The sequence below is a fragment of the Pezoporus wallicus genome, unplaced genomic scaffold (assembly GCF_028554395.1).
Source record: "Pezoporus wallicus isolate ANWC-B61680 ecotype Strahan unplaced genomic scaffold, APGP_CSIRO_Pwel_v1 contig_10084, whole genome shotgun sequence".
Taxonomy (NCBI): Eukaryota; Metazoa; Chordata; class Aves; order Psittaciformes; family Psittacidae; genus Pezoporus; species Pezoporus wallicus.
Window position 1 is genome coordinate 240,948 of NW_026642497.1, and position 13,465 is coordinate 254,412.

The window sequence follows — 13,465 nt, forward strand, 5'->3', positions numbered from 1 at the left end:
CATCCCAGAAGGCAAAGCGTATCTTGGGCTGCATCCAAAGGAGCGTGACCAGCAGGTTGAGGGAGGTGATGCTGCCCCTCTGCTCCGCTGTGGTGAGACCCTATCTTCAGTCCTGCATTCAGCTCTGGGGCCACCAACACAGGAAAGACTTGGATCTGTTAGAGGGGGTCCAGAGTAGGCCACAAAAATGGTCAGAGGGATGGAGCATCTCTGCCATGAGGAAAGGCTGAGAGAGAATTGGGGTTGTTCAGCCTGGAGAAGAGAAGACTCCAGGGAGAGCTTATCACAGCCTTTCGGTACTTAAAGGGGGGCTATAAGAAAGATGGGGAGAGACTTCAGCAGAGCCTGAGATGTCCCTGCTCATTGCAGGGGGCTGGATTAGATGGGCTTTCAAAGTCCTTTCCAGCCCAAACTGTTCTGTGGTACTCCGCTGTGACCAGTAGTGTCCGGTGTCCCTGCTAATGTGGGGTCCTGATGGTCAGCCCTGACTGAAGGGGGAAAAACATGTTAAGACATGAAACTTAGCTGAGCCACAGAAGAAAGCAGTGAGATGGAGGATGTGACTGACCACAGCTGAACGCAATAGCTGATGGGTGTATGAATTACGTGCACACAACATCTAAAGGGCAGCAGCTGCCAGTGGCACAGGTATGGCTTTGGCTCGCATTAGCCAAGCACCACAAGGCGGCAGGAGCTACACAGCCCCCATGTGTATCCACTTGGGCTGTCCTGATAATACACCCCGCAGACCTTTCCAGAAACAGCCCTTTGCTTTTAACACCTGCAGGTGTGCGCTCTCACATGGAAAAGCCTTCAAAGGCTTCTTCCTGTCCTTGGAACTGAAGAGCTGGGGAGACGCTCGTGTCTGAGGGGATCGGGCTCAGCCTCATTTGCTGCTGATGATGCTCAAAATATCCCTTGTCTCCGTGCTCCGGAGGAGCTGCCAAGCACAGGGATGAAGCAGAGCTCCATCCACGGGAGGTTTGAAGTGCTCTGCCCGCAGCCTCCCGCCGCACTGCTGGCCGTCATTGCTGACGTTGGCTCATAGAGGAGCAGAGCAGAGCTCCTGCCCACACCGAGGGGATGCGCGGCGCGGAGGGATGGGAGCTGGGACCTCGCAGCCGCAGGATGCTGCTGTTACATCTCCTGCTGCCTTAAGCAAAACGGCCTTTCTATGGCACAGCTCGGATCCTGTGGTCACCGATGGGTTCAGTGCAGGGACCTCGTGCAGAGCAAGGGTTGGCTGTGCCCACTGACCAAGTCCATTGACACAGGGAGCCAGGAGCATCGCTTTGATCCTGTTCCTTAGGCACAACCAGAGATGTGGCAACGAGAGCTTTTCATATTACATCTTCATGGGAACATCCCAGTGTTCTTGTTAGCACTGGCTAAAGTTCGCTGGCTGAGATTTAATTCAGGTTAAGTTTAAAGTCACAGCCCTCCCATAGGTATTCCCCCAGTCAGGAATAAACTGCTCTTAATTCGCAGTGGTTTATTCTTCCAGAGGATTCAGCTGCAACAAATAAGGGACATTTTCCCCCTGGCTGATGACATGCACATGGGCAGCTCCGTGTGCTTCAGTGCTGAGATTTGAGTCCTTCCCCAAGGATCAGAGCACACGAGCCAGACTCTGGGAGAAATCCCACTGCCCACAGCCAGGCTGCCTGCAGTTTACCTGGGATTTCAGACAGGAATTAGGGGAAAAGCCAACACAGGTGCTTGGCTGCTGCTGTTGAGTGCATTTCCCAAATGGAAACCACAGCTGGAATTGCTGTCGGATGCACTAAATGGTGACATGACCCCATCAAAACCTGGCAGCAGCAGCAGGAGTGCTCGCTGCGCCCTGTGAGCAGGGGGAATTGGGGCTTGTCATCAGTGCAAAGCATTTTCCCCCTTTTTGGGGGCCTTCTAATAATAATAATAATAGATGGTGTGTGGTGGAGGAGGGCTGCCCTTGGCAGGGGGAAAAGGTCATCCCATGGGAGGTTTTGCAGCAGCATCCATCAGGGTCAGGCTGAGCAAGGGGCACGTCCCTGAAGCAGAGAGGATTTGTTCTGTGCTGGTGAACCGGATGATGCTCCTGTGAGTTCACAGCTCTGGTTTCACATGGGTTCAGGTGAGATCAGGCTGGCTCAGGCAGTTTCCCCACAGCCAGGCTGCCAGAAGAACAACACATATGAGTTTGGACCCCAGCCCAGGCGCTGGGTGCAGTTAAGAGAGGTCCTGGGTTGTATATTGTCCCAGGGATGTCACATCCCTAACCCTGGACTTGTCGTTCCCACTTGGACATATTCAGCTCACCAGGGTTAAAAGCACCCTAAAACCTCATTAAAACCCATTGTTTCCCTTCCACCCAGAGACCCGTGGAGCAGAAACATGGTGCTAATTGCTCAGGGTATTTACTATGACTGATGGCTCCTCCATCCCTCCTGCTGCCAGTCCTTAGGGACATGAGGGTCCCAGTCTTCAAGGTGGCCCATTTGGGGCTTTCCAGCTGGGAAATCCTGATTACAGGGGGCAAAGCAAGAGGTTTTGGTGTGGCAGAGGGATGCTGCAAGCCCCAGGAGGGACTTCCAGCCGGACACAGCAAGGGATGGGACTGAAGACGGACCTGGGCATCTCATGTGCTGTCACCCTGAGTGTCCCTGCCTGCGCCTGGTGTGGAGCTGGGACAAGCACCGAGTGCGGGGGCTGAGCTTTGGGGTGATGTGCGGATGTCCCCACAGGGTTTAACCCATCGTGTCTGGCTCTGCTGTGCAGCCCCATTCCCCCTGACCACGGGAGCCCCCAGGGGCTGGCCCACAGCCACCCCCCCCATCTTACCCTCATCACGTGCCACTGGGCTTTATGTTTTAAACGCTGATTAGGGCTGACCTCATATTTCAGAGCTTACTTCATGGTCACTAATGAGGGATTAGGAATGTTAAGCTAATTAGCAATCAGCAAATGAGGCCTCGGCCAGGCTTCTCAGCCTGACGTGCTGTCAGTGAGTGGGTTATTTGATGATCATTGTAAACCCGCTCAAACAGGCCGGCTAATTCTGATGGGCAGCAGGGAACCGGGGCAAGCTGCAGCCCAGGCCATGGGAGCCCATGGTCCTGAATGGCCCTGAATGGCCCTGGCCACTCTCCTCAGGCTCAAGAACACAGGAAACCTGCCCCTGGAGTCAAGGGATTTAAAGAAATCAACAAACTGGGGCTTTGCCCCAGCTGAGATTTACGGAGTGATGGAGTTTGACCTGCCCAGCCTCGCTGTCCTGGGACATGCCACCTAAGGAGGAATTTGGCCATCCCTGGATGCTGCTCAGCTCTGTTGTGGTCAGGAATCCCGTGGCAGCATCAGGGCTTGGAGCTGGTGATGAGCCTCTGGGACATGTTAGTTCTTGGCTCACGGGCAGGGGTTGCAGCCGCGTTTTGTGGTGCTGCCCCATAACTGACCCCCTCCAGCTTCATCCAGGGGGAACAGAGGTGGGAGCTGATGGGAACTGGGCTGGCAAGGAGGTACAAGGAAGGTGCTCACTCTCTATTACCTCTTTGTGTTAGTGCTGATCCAGAAGGGCACAAGGGCTGCAGGGGTTCCTGGGCTCTGTCCTGCTGTTTCTCCACTGTTTTCAGTGTATTTAAACCCCAAGGAGGTCCAGCTCCACACCTGATGACAGCCCATGGGGACAGAGGGCTCAGCCATGTGCCAGGGACGTGCTCCCGCTGTGCTGAGGGCAGTGGGGGAATGAGGGAAGGGGAATGGGGGATTGGATTGGGACTGGTGGCGTTGCTGCCAGGCCAGTGCTACCACAGAGGGATGGGTCAAGGACTTTGTGCTGGGTGATGCCAAAATGGGCTGTTTGCAACCCTGGAGATGGGGGTCAGGGTGGTGGCAAGGGCTTGTGGATGGATCTGGGGCAGGGACGGGGCAGGGATGCTCCCATTGCTCATCAAACCCCATTTTCCTGCTTTTCTGGGGGAAAATCCAGCTTCCTCCTCCTTTGCAGCCAGTGTGGGCAGACGTTTCCTTCCCTCGGGGGCTCAGCACCGGCCAGGACATGGGGCCGCGGTCCCCCCCCCCCTCGCCCCTCCATCCCTCAGTGGGCAGCACCAGGCAGGGATGGATCCAACCCCCCCTTCCCCGTGTGCCACCCCAGCCTGGCAGCCTGGGAGCTAAAAATACGCGAAGCACAGGGGATAACCGGGCTCCTAAATATATCCCTGCTGGAATTAGCGCCAGGCGACTGCCTCCCAGTCACGTCCGTCTGCCCGCTAATCCCAGCTGAGCCGTGCCCGCGTCATAGGGCTCCCCCGAGCAGCCTTCCCCAGCTCCGGCCGCGGAGCATCCGCACACAGGGAGGCTTCTTCACCCTGACCGTAACGAGGGCTGACCGGGATGGCCGGGGATGGAGGGCAGGGTGATGCGCTGGTTAAACTGGTGCAGCGCTGAGGCATTGGTCCTCCTGGTCTTGAGATGTGCAAGAGGTGGGGGGTGATGTGTGCCGGGGGGCAGGAGCACCCCCAAGCTGCTACATCTTCCTGTGCACCTCGTCTCTCCTCCCCTTCCCCTCTCTGGTCTGAAATACCTGCAAGTGTCCTTGCAGCTCTCTGGTTAACGGAGTGTTCTCCCATGCCGGTTCCCGGGATGCTCCTGTGTGCAAGGCTGCCATTGAGCTCGATGGGGTCAGCCTGAGGGAGCATCCTGCTCCCACACATCTCACCTAGGAGTATCCCTGGCTCTCCCTGGTGCTCCCCTGGGGAGCCTACAGCCTGGAGAGGGACATTTAACAAGGTCATGTAGTGACAGGACAAGGGGGAACGGCTTTAAAGTGACACACAGCAGATTTAAATTAGACATTAGGAAGAAATTCTTCCCTGTGAGGGTGCTGAGGTGCTGGCACAGGGTGCAGCTGTGGCTGCCCCATCCCTTGGCAGTGTTCAAGGCCAGGTTGGATGGGGTTTGGAGCAACCTGCTCTAGTGGAAGGTGTCCCTGCCCATGGCAGGGGGTTGGAACTGGGTGAGCTTTAAGGTCCCTTCCAACCCAAACCAGACTGGGATTCTATGATCCTATGAATATTTAACCCACTGTAGCTTCACCAAGCTCTCTGGTCCTTCAGTGGCAATTGGGTGAAAGCCTGAGTTGCACCACAGATCCTGCTGCTGCTTTGAGCATCCTCCTCTTACATTTCTAACACATACGTATATAAACGTATGTATTTCTGGTCTGCCCCTTTGCAAGAGCACTGCGTGCCAGCAGGGAAGGATGCAGGGAAGATGGGCTAAACCCAGGGGCCTGGTGGCTGCAAACTCCTCTCTGGTCAGCATCCAGCTCCCTTCCCCTTGCTAAGAGGCCAGATTGTCCCCAGGCTGGCTCCTGGGATGCTCTGCACTCAGCACAGTGCGGGGGCAGCATCCCAGAGGGATTTCCCTTTGGATCCTTCAAAGTGTCTGGTCAAGCCGCCCCCACTGCTGTCAGCCAGGACACAGGGCTGGCAGGGCTGGGAATGAACCTGGGCTTTGCAGTGGCAACCCCTGTTAATCCCAGAGGAGAAGGTCCCTGGGAAAGGTGCTGCCCTCCCAGGTCACCGGCAGCAGAAGGCTACGTTCCCATTTAAACGGGCCTGGCTCCCTGCCTTTAATCTCCCAGCCTGAGCTGGGGCCTTGGGACAGAGCCAGGAGCCAACCCTCTAAGCTGGCTCTTTCTGCAGCATCTGTCTCCACAATGGGCTCCTGAGCTCTGGGGCCGGATCCTGACACCTCAGGCACAACCCATGGGGTCTGCACATCTTCTCCTGCTCCCTGCCTCAGTTTCCCCTCAGCAGTGAAGTCCTGGTGGGATGCTGTGCCCTGGATCTCCTTGCTTTGCTGGATGTAGGATGCTCCCCATGTTCTGCTGGAGTGGCTGGGGAAGGGGGATGTGCTGGGGGGTGGGTGTGTGTAGGGGCTCGGGCACAGCCCCACATCTGCTGCAGATGTTTGCTGGTGGAACATGCAGCACTCAGCAGCACTGACCTGGAGTTTGCCTGTGGTGGTGCTGGGCTGGGACTGGCTGTGGGGCTCTGCAGGAACCACTTTGACAAGAGGAAAGGTTTGCAGACAGAACATAAAATTCCATGTTTTCCTTTCTCCCATGGGAAAACCTCGTGTGGTGAGAAACTGGGGTGTTTGGATTCTCCCGAGTGGGAGGGGAAAGCACCAAAATGAGCCCTATGCTGTTAGCTAGCTAGAAGCCCTAACCCTTCCCAGAGCTGGGTGCTGTGACCAGCCCTTGTCCCAGCTCTAGGTGCCACCTACGACCAGGGAACAGCACCCAGGGCTCCTATGCTGCCTGCAGCCCCTGCTGTTTCCACCTCCTGTGGTTTGGGGTCCAGACCATGGGCGGCAGCTGCCAAAAAGGCTGTGTTGGTCCCAGTGTCCCTCTAGAGTGGTTGGGATGGCTTTAGGGAAGGGCTGCCTCAGCTCCAGCCTTTCCCTGTTACTGCTGGGGGAGAGAAAGAAGAGAGCTCTGTAAGGAGCGGGGCTGAGGCTCTGCCTTTGCCTCCAAGAGGGAAGGGACGGATCCAGTGCCCTGTAAAGATGGATGTTGCAGGAGCTCACTAACAGAAACTGCAGGAGCAGCATTCCCGGGAGGAGGCAGCTTCCAGGGACTGCCATCCGCGTGCAGCACGGTCCTGGTGGGAGCCTGGAGCTGAGCTGCTCCTGGGGCTTCATCCCATGCTCCAGCACCGCAAAAGCCCGTTTCCTGCCCGTTCCCATCCTCCGGTAGCCGCGGCTGCTCTGTTGGAGCCGGGAAGGAGGAGATCAGAATGGGCTCGTAAGGGTCTCCAGCCCCAGGTTCGCTGCTGTGGCATCCCGGGCTGCTCCGCAGGGAGTATGAAGGCAAATGGGCTCCTGTTGCCTCGCTCCTGCTCTCACCTGTCGGTATAGAAGCTGATGCAGGTGCTGGATGCTCGTTAATCATTAATTAGGGTTGTGAGTGCCATTGGGTTTGCCTGATTGGGGATGCGTGTTCCCATGGTGGTGGAGGGTGCTCCTCTGGGGTGGATGGATCACGCTGCTCCCCAGAACTGCCCCTTTCCCTGTTTCTCCATTAAAAAGGCAAGGATATTCAGGGGACAAAGAAGGGAACAGGGCTGATGGTGCCCACCGCCGTGTTCCCCCCAGCCCCTTCATGCCCATGCTCTGTCCTTCCTGGTTGCGTTAGCCATGAAGTGCTTTGGGCCAGGAGGACTTTTCCCCCCTCTCACCTCTTTCCCAGGTCTCCAGCTGGATGTGACGCCATCCAGCAGAAAGCCGTGGGGCCATGGGAAGGAAAACTTCACTTGGGGATGTAAGTGTTGAAGCACAAGGAAATGGTGGTGGAGCAGCCCTGTGGAGCAGCCAAGCCCCTGGCCTGCCTGAACCGTGCTCCTGGACCAGGCTGGGGGGCACAGGCAGCCCACCCAGCTGTTTTGCAGCTGGATGGAGACCCCGCTTTTCCTCTTCCCCAGGAAAACCAGAGCCAGGCCAGGACTGCCCATGCAGGCAGATGCTTTCTGGTTTCTGGCACCCAGGGGAACCCCTCCTGCTCATGGGACACTCCTGTTTCATCCTTGTGCTGGATGCGATATCCCAGCGACTGGGAGACCAAGCGTGGATTCTGAGGTCTTTTGGATTGGGCAGTGTGCGCTGGTGTGAGGTAACAGAGCTGGGATGGCTCCTTGTTCTGCCTGCTGGGGCCATCCTGCGCAGGGGAAGGACATGCACACACGTGTGCAGACATACCCCGAATTCAGGGCCCTCTGGCCCATCCTGCCCCAAATCCTGCTTCCTGTCCTGTGGACAGCTCAAGGGACGAACAGCAGAACTTTCAGGGCAGGCACTGCACTGTGGATACAGGGTGACGATGCTCCTTTGTGCACTATTCGCTGGATGGGACATCTGCTGCTCAGGGAGAGGTGAATAGCCCCAGATACTGTTAAGGTTCACAGGGAGGGATGCAGGGATGTGCCTGAGGATGCTTAGGGAGGCAATGGCAGAGCCAAAAACGCCCTGTGACACCTGCAGCCCCCTCCCATGTCCCACCGCCTCAGGGCTGCTGCAGTCTCCTGGTCCACGGCTCAGCTGGGACCCATGGCAATTCCCAGTGCGAGGAGAACAAGTGATGTATTCCCATTCAGGGAATACTCACCGCTCCTCCCAGCCAGCTGGCGAGGTGCATCCTTCATGTCCAGTGCTTCATAGGTGCCAACCTATTGCTTGTTGGGGGAAAAGCCCCATTCCCCAGCATGGGGCTGGCTCCCATGGGCTGCTGCTGCTGTTTGGGGTTCCCTGATGCTGTTCCCACTGTCAGTGGTGGAGGGGCATCTGCTTCCCTTCCCCAGCCACTGCTAATGACACAGCAGGGTCTCGACTGCACCCCTGTGCCAGGAAGGGGGGGACACCCTTTTGCATCCACAAGTGCTCCCCTGGGAAGCAAAGTGCAGCAGGAGCAGCAGGGCAAGGGTTTGGCTGGCGTCCCCACGTGCAGTGGGTGATGGATTCCAGATGGCCCCAGGGCACACAGGCCTCACTCGGTGGCAGAGGGTCCTGTCCAAAGGCAACATCCGCCAGGGCTGGGAGGAGGAGGATGAGGAGGAGGAAGATGAGAAGGAGGAAGAAAAGGAGGGGGTAGTTTTAATCCCAGGGCAGTGGCGACCACGCAGGGCTGACTCCATTTCTCCATCCCACCCATCCCCTCCAATCCCTGCACTGGAGGCAGTGAAAGCGTGTTTCCTGCTGCCTAAAAATACTTGGGATGTGGGCAGTGGGCGGGGAGGGTTGGCCTGCCTGCCCTGGTGGGGAGTCACACGTAACCCATGCTGTGCCCGGGTATGGGCTTGTGGGGACCATCCCTAGGGCTGCAGAAGGGGAGAGCCCAGATCTGAGCATGGGCTCAGTGGGGATGGGAATGGGGGGGGCATCCTCTCCCTCTGTATCTGGGGTATGAGAGTGGATTTTAGACAGAGATGTCTAAATGACATTTAAAATGTTTTAAAGAGACATAAAAACTAGCTGGAAATCCATCAGGTTTGGGGCTGGTAAGGATTAATATGCCCGTCCTCATCATCTGGGGGGGCTGGAAGGTCTCCTGAGTGTGCAAGCTCCCAGCTCCTCTGGAAGAGGCATGGTTTGGGAAGAAGCCACAGAGCTCTTTGGGTTCCCCACCCCAAGGAAGGCTGGGATTTACCAAATGGGTTCAGAAACCAACCTCTGAGCTGAAAGTGATGGTGATGGACACCTGAGCTTGCAGGGAGCTCCCCGGGGAAGGGATTTCTCCCCCTTGGGTGTAAAGAAGGAGTGCTGCGTCCTCAGAGGGGCTGTGGGACTCACACACGGTGATGCTGCACCCAAAATCCTTGCAGCAGGGGCAGATGAAGCTGGGGTTTGACGGGTGCGTCACCGGAGCCATCCATCACTGGAGCCATGCATCACCTGTACCTTGCTCCCAGCAAGAGGTTTTCCTTCCTGGAGCAGCAAAAAGTTTCTCCTGGAAGCTATAAGCACTCACAAAAATCACGCCTTGAAGCAGGATGACAAGAACCAAGAGCAACAGAGAAAAGGAAAGAAAAACCCCAACAACCTGCCCCGTGCCCGGGATCAAAGCAAGGCGCTCTTTGGAAGCCCTTGCACAGAAATATTCCCGGTTTCCTTGGCCAAGCACTGCCATGAAAAGCCGCTTTGTTCCTGGGGCCTCGGCCTCCTGTTTGTCCCTGTGGAATTCCAGGGGCTGGGGGCAAGAGCTGGGGCCCAGCCCAGCTCTGACTCAGCGGCAGAGCTTTGATGGGTGCCCAGGGGCAGGATGAGGAATCACTGCTGCTCCTCTCCCTGGCCACCCACCCACCCACCTCCGAGGGCAGGTATGAGCTACCCAGAGCTATTTATTCCATGAATGATGTGCGTCCAAGTGCCCTTACATTCCTGCTCACCTCCTCTTCCGCCCGGATTCCTGTCTTCTCCACACCTCTTCCCAAACTTGAGGCCAAAGTTACACTTTTTGTTTTTCTTCCTTTTTTTTTAGCTATTTCTGTGGTCCTGGCCTATTTCATAAGATGCACCTGGAATTTCCCCCCAACATCTGCTTCTAGGTGTGTGTGTGGGGGGGCCTCATCTTCTCTGCGGGGCTGGGGACAGCCAGGTTTGGCCAAAGTTCTCTTTGCCAGAGTTAAGGAGAACTGGGGCTCCTGCATCCCCTCGGTGTCAAATCTCCAGGATCCCACATCTCCAGGTCCTGCATCCCAAGGTTCCACATCCCCAGCTCTCAGCCTGAAGGTCTGAGGCTGACTTCAGTCCCTTTAACTCTGCAGTGCCTCACATCAGGCCAGTTCAAATCCCGCCCAGGTCTCGGACGCGGTCACGCTGACTGGTTTTGATGGATCTGATGTGGGATGGGAAGGGCAGCTTTGGCCAAAGCCCAGCCTGGGAAGCTCGGCCGGGCTCGGTGCGAGGGGAAAGCTGCCCAGAACAGACCGGCCCTGTGCAGAAACGGGAACCTGCGCTGCTGATGAAAAGTGCTTTCTTTGGGTAGGATGTTTGCGTTTCCTTTGGCAGAGCGGCCGCGGGAGCGCTCACAGCACCTGCGCCGGGCCGGCTGGCTCTGCTCCCGGCGCACCCATCCAGTCCCTTCCCTTGAAAGAGGGAGGAAAGGGAAAAGGGGTGGGAAGCGCTCTGGTGCCGGTTCTGCTTGAAGCAGGCTTGTGGCTGGTGAGTGCCTTGTCTGGGTAAAGACCTCTCCACGCACGCTTCTCCCCAGAGAAGCTCATGCAGGAGCCCAGGGAGAGGCGTATCTGCCAGTGTATCTGCTCCCGTGGGATGAAGGGGCACATGCTCCATCTGGGGCTTGCCTTTGTGGAACCCTGGGCCACTGTGACAGTTAATGCTCCTCTTCCTGCTCCTTATCCCCCTTCTGGGAACTGGCTCCTGGATTGCTCTGGTTTGCATCAGGGCTGGGAAGTGGAGCCAGCTGGGCCTGAGGCATGGGGCTGGAGGCTGCCTGCCCTCCTCCTCCCTCTCTGCTCCAAGGCTGGGAGAATGGCTTGAGTTTGGCAGGGATGGGGAAGGGAAAGGGCTCTGCAGCCTTTGCATGACGTCTTTGTCCTCCTTGGGGCAGAGAACATGGCGGAGAAGGGGAGAAAGGGCTTGTCATGCAAAGGGTGCCACAGCAGCTTGTCCCCCACCCATTGCTTCTCCACAAAGTCAATTTGATTGCCCCAGGGAGAACATTTTGTCATTAGAAAGTGAAGATTTGGTGAAAATTCAGGGAGAAAACAGTAGCCAGTGAAGTGGTTTATCTCAGTCAGGGCGAGACGTCGTTCTTTGAACCCTCTGGGTAATGGGATGCTATCAGTAGAGAAAGGCTAACACTGGTGTGGGACTGTACCTGTTGAAATGCAGTCATTGTGCCGGGTTTTTCCCCCTTGCAAGCATTGTCCAGAGTCAGCTTTTGTGTTTTCCCATTTTGTTCCAATTTGGATGAAACCTGGCGAGTGAGATGACGAGATTTCCCCTGAAACAGGGATGCTGAATCCATGGCCAACCCTAATGCACCAATTTACTTGAAAGCTGCTGGCCCCTGCTCCAAGCTTGGACTTGATGTTCCAAGGGAAGGAAAAGCTCTGTGTCATAAATTGTTGGGAAGAATTATGGACAATATTCTTCCATCCTCCTTGCGTCTCCCTGGTTGTGCATCCTTGGGGTCCTGCTCCTTCTCAGGCACCTTTCCGCCCACCCAGACCCGATCATGGTGAGAACCGGTGTGAGAAGCAGCTGCACTGGCTGCATTTCCATGCTCAGCTGCTTCATTAATGGCAGATGAGTCTCCCATGCATCAACCCCACATAATTGGAGCAGGATGGAGGGGACAGGCTACCATGGCTCTTGTTGTTTCTATAAGGAACAAGGAACCATGCAGCCCACCTGAACTGCCTCACCATGTATTTATGAATGTCTGTGATACTTCAAGCTACAACGGGTGGTTGTGCTGCTCCAGCTGCCCAGCAACACGGTACCTATTAAACTGTTAGATTAAAACCAGTCTATTTTAAGAGCTGAAGCCAAGGAGAAGTGGAGTAGCTTTGTTTGCTGCAGCAAGCCCCCGGCCTCCAAACCACCAGTGATGCCTTATATCAAGGCATTTTGGCTGACAGAGGATGGGCTTTTGGAGATGGGCTGGGATATTTTTATCCCATGGGGAAGATCTCCACTACAACCACCTCCTGCCTGCCCCAGGGGGAACAGGAAGCCCATGGAAGCATCCCAGGGATTGTCTGTTATCCATCCGTGTAGGGCCATGCCCGGGACTGCTAGGACATCACCTTCCCCCGGGAAGGGTCCTGTGCATGATGGGGGAGCCCAGGGGACTTGCAGGAAGCTCCGTGGCAAGGCTGAGGATGGAAAAATCCCGCGGATCTGCCCTTTCTCTGAGCAGACATCTGAGCTGGGAGGTGTTTTTCTTTCCATCCAGTCAGCACAGCTGCTTGGAAATTTCCTACGCCGGCTCCCAGCTGTAATGTTTTCATAACGAAACAAACTGTCTGGCAGAGCCCTGAAAAACGATTCCCCAATTAGGGACTGACATCTTTCCTGTAATCCCACCTCATCAGCCCTTAGTAAAAGAAATAAACTAAATAATAATAGGAAAGAGCCAGTCCCCTTGCAGCATCCTCCCAGTTTCTCACCCATCTTTCCCCTTTACTCTCCTCCCGTTTAGGCACCCAGGGGTGCTGATGTGGTGGACATCAACCCGCAGCGCCCATGGCTCATCCATTGGGAGTTATACGGCTCCTGCTCCTCTGGGTGCTATATCTGGGGTGGCCACATCCTTCCAGCACTGAGCACCATCCCTGCAGACAGAGTGGACCTGATCTTGGGGTGCTTTAATATGGGAGATCCTCCTTGCTCACCATAAAGGTCAATGCCTGAGCAAGCTCTCGGGGTCCACTTGGATGCCCTCCACTTCCCAGTGCCATGACCAGGGGCTTTCCAGACCTTTTTGGTGCTCCGGGCCTGTGGGTCACCGATGGGGGGAACGCTGACTCAGCAGCCAAAAAGGCTTACCTGGCACAATGAGGAAATGCTAGCACAGCAGTTTGTTGTAAATGGTCAACTCAGCAGGTTGGAAGAACACCGCTCAGCAGCCTGTAAAAACGTCCACTCATCGGGTTGCAAAAGCACTGAGCCATTTGCAGCCCCAGCCAGACAAGCCATGCATAGACCAGGCCTCCCCTGCCCTGACTGTTGAAGGATGCTGGTGCAGCATCCCATCCCATCCCATCCCAACCCACTCCCAAGTTTGAGGGCTGAAGCACCCCAGGTTTACCCTTGCCAATCCTCACGCTTGTCCAAGCCCAAGCCCCAGCCCTTTGGCTGGCCACCGTCAGGCTGCCCTATGCAACTTGAGCTTCTCTTCAGGAGCTCCCAAGACCTCAAATGGAAAATGCAGAACATGCACATGGAGATGTATGTG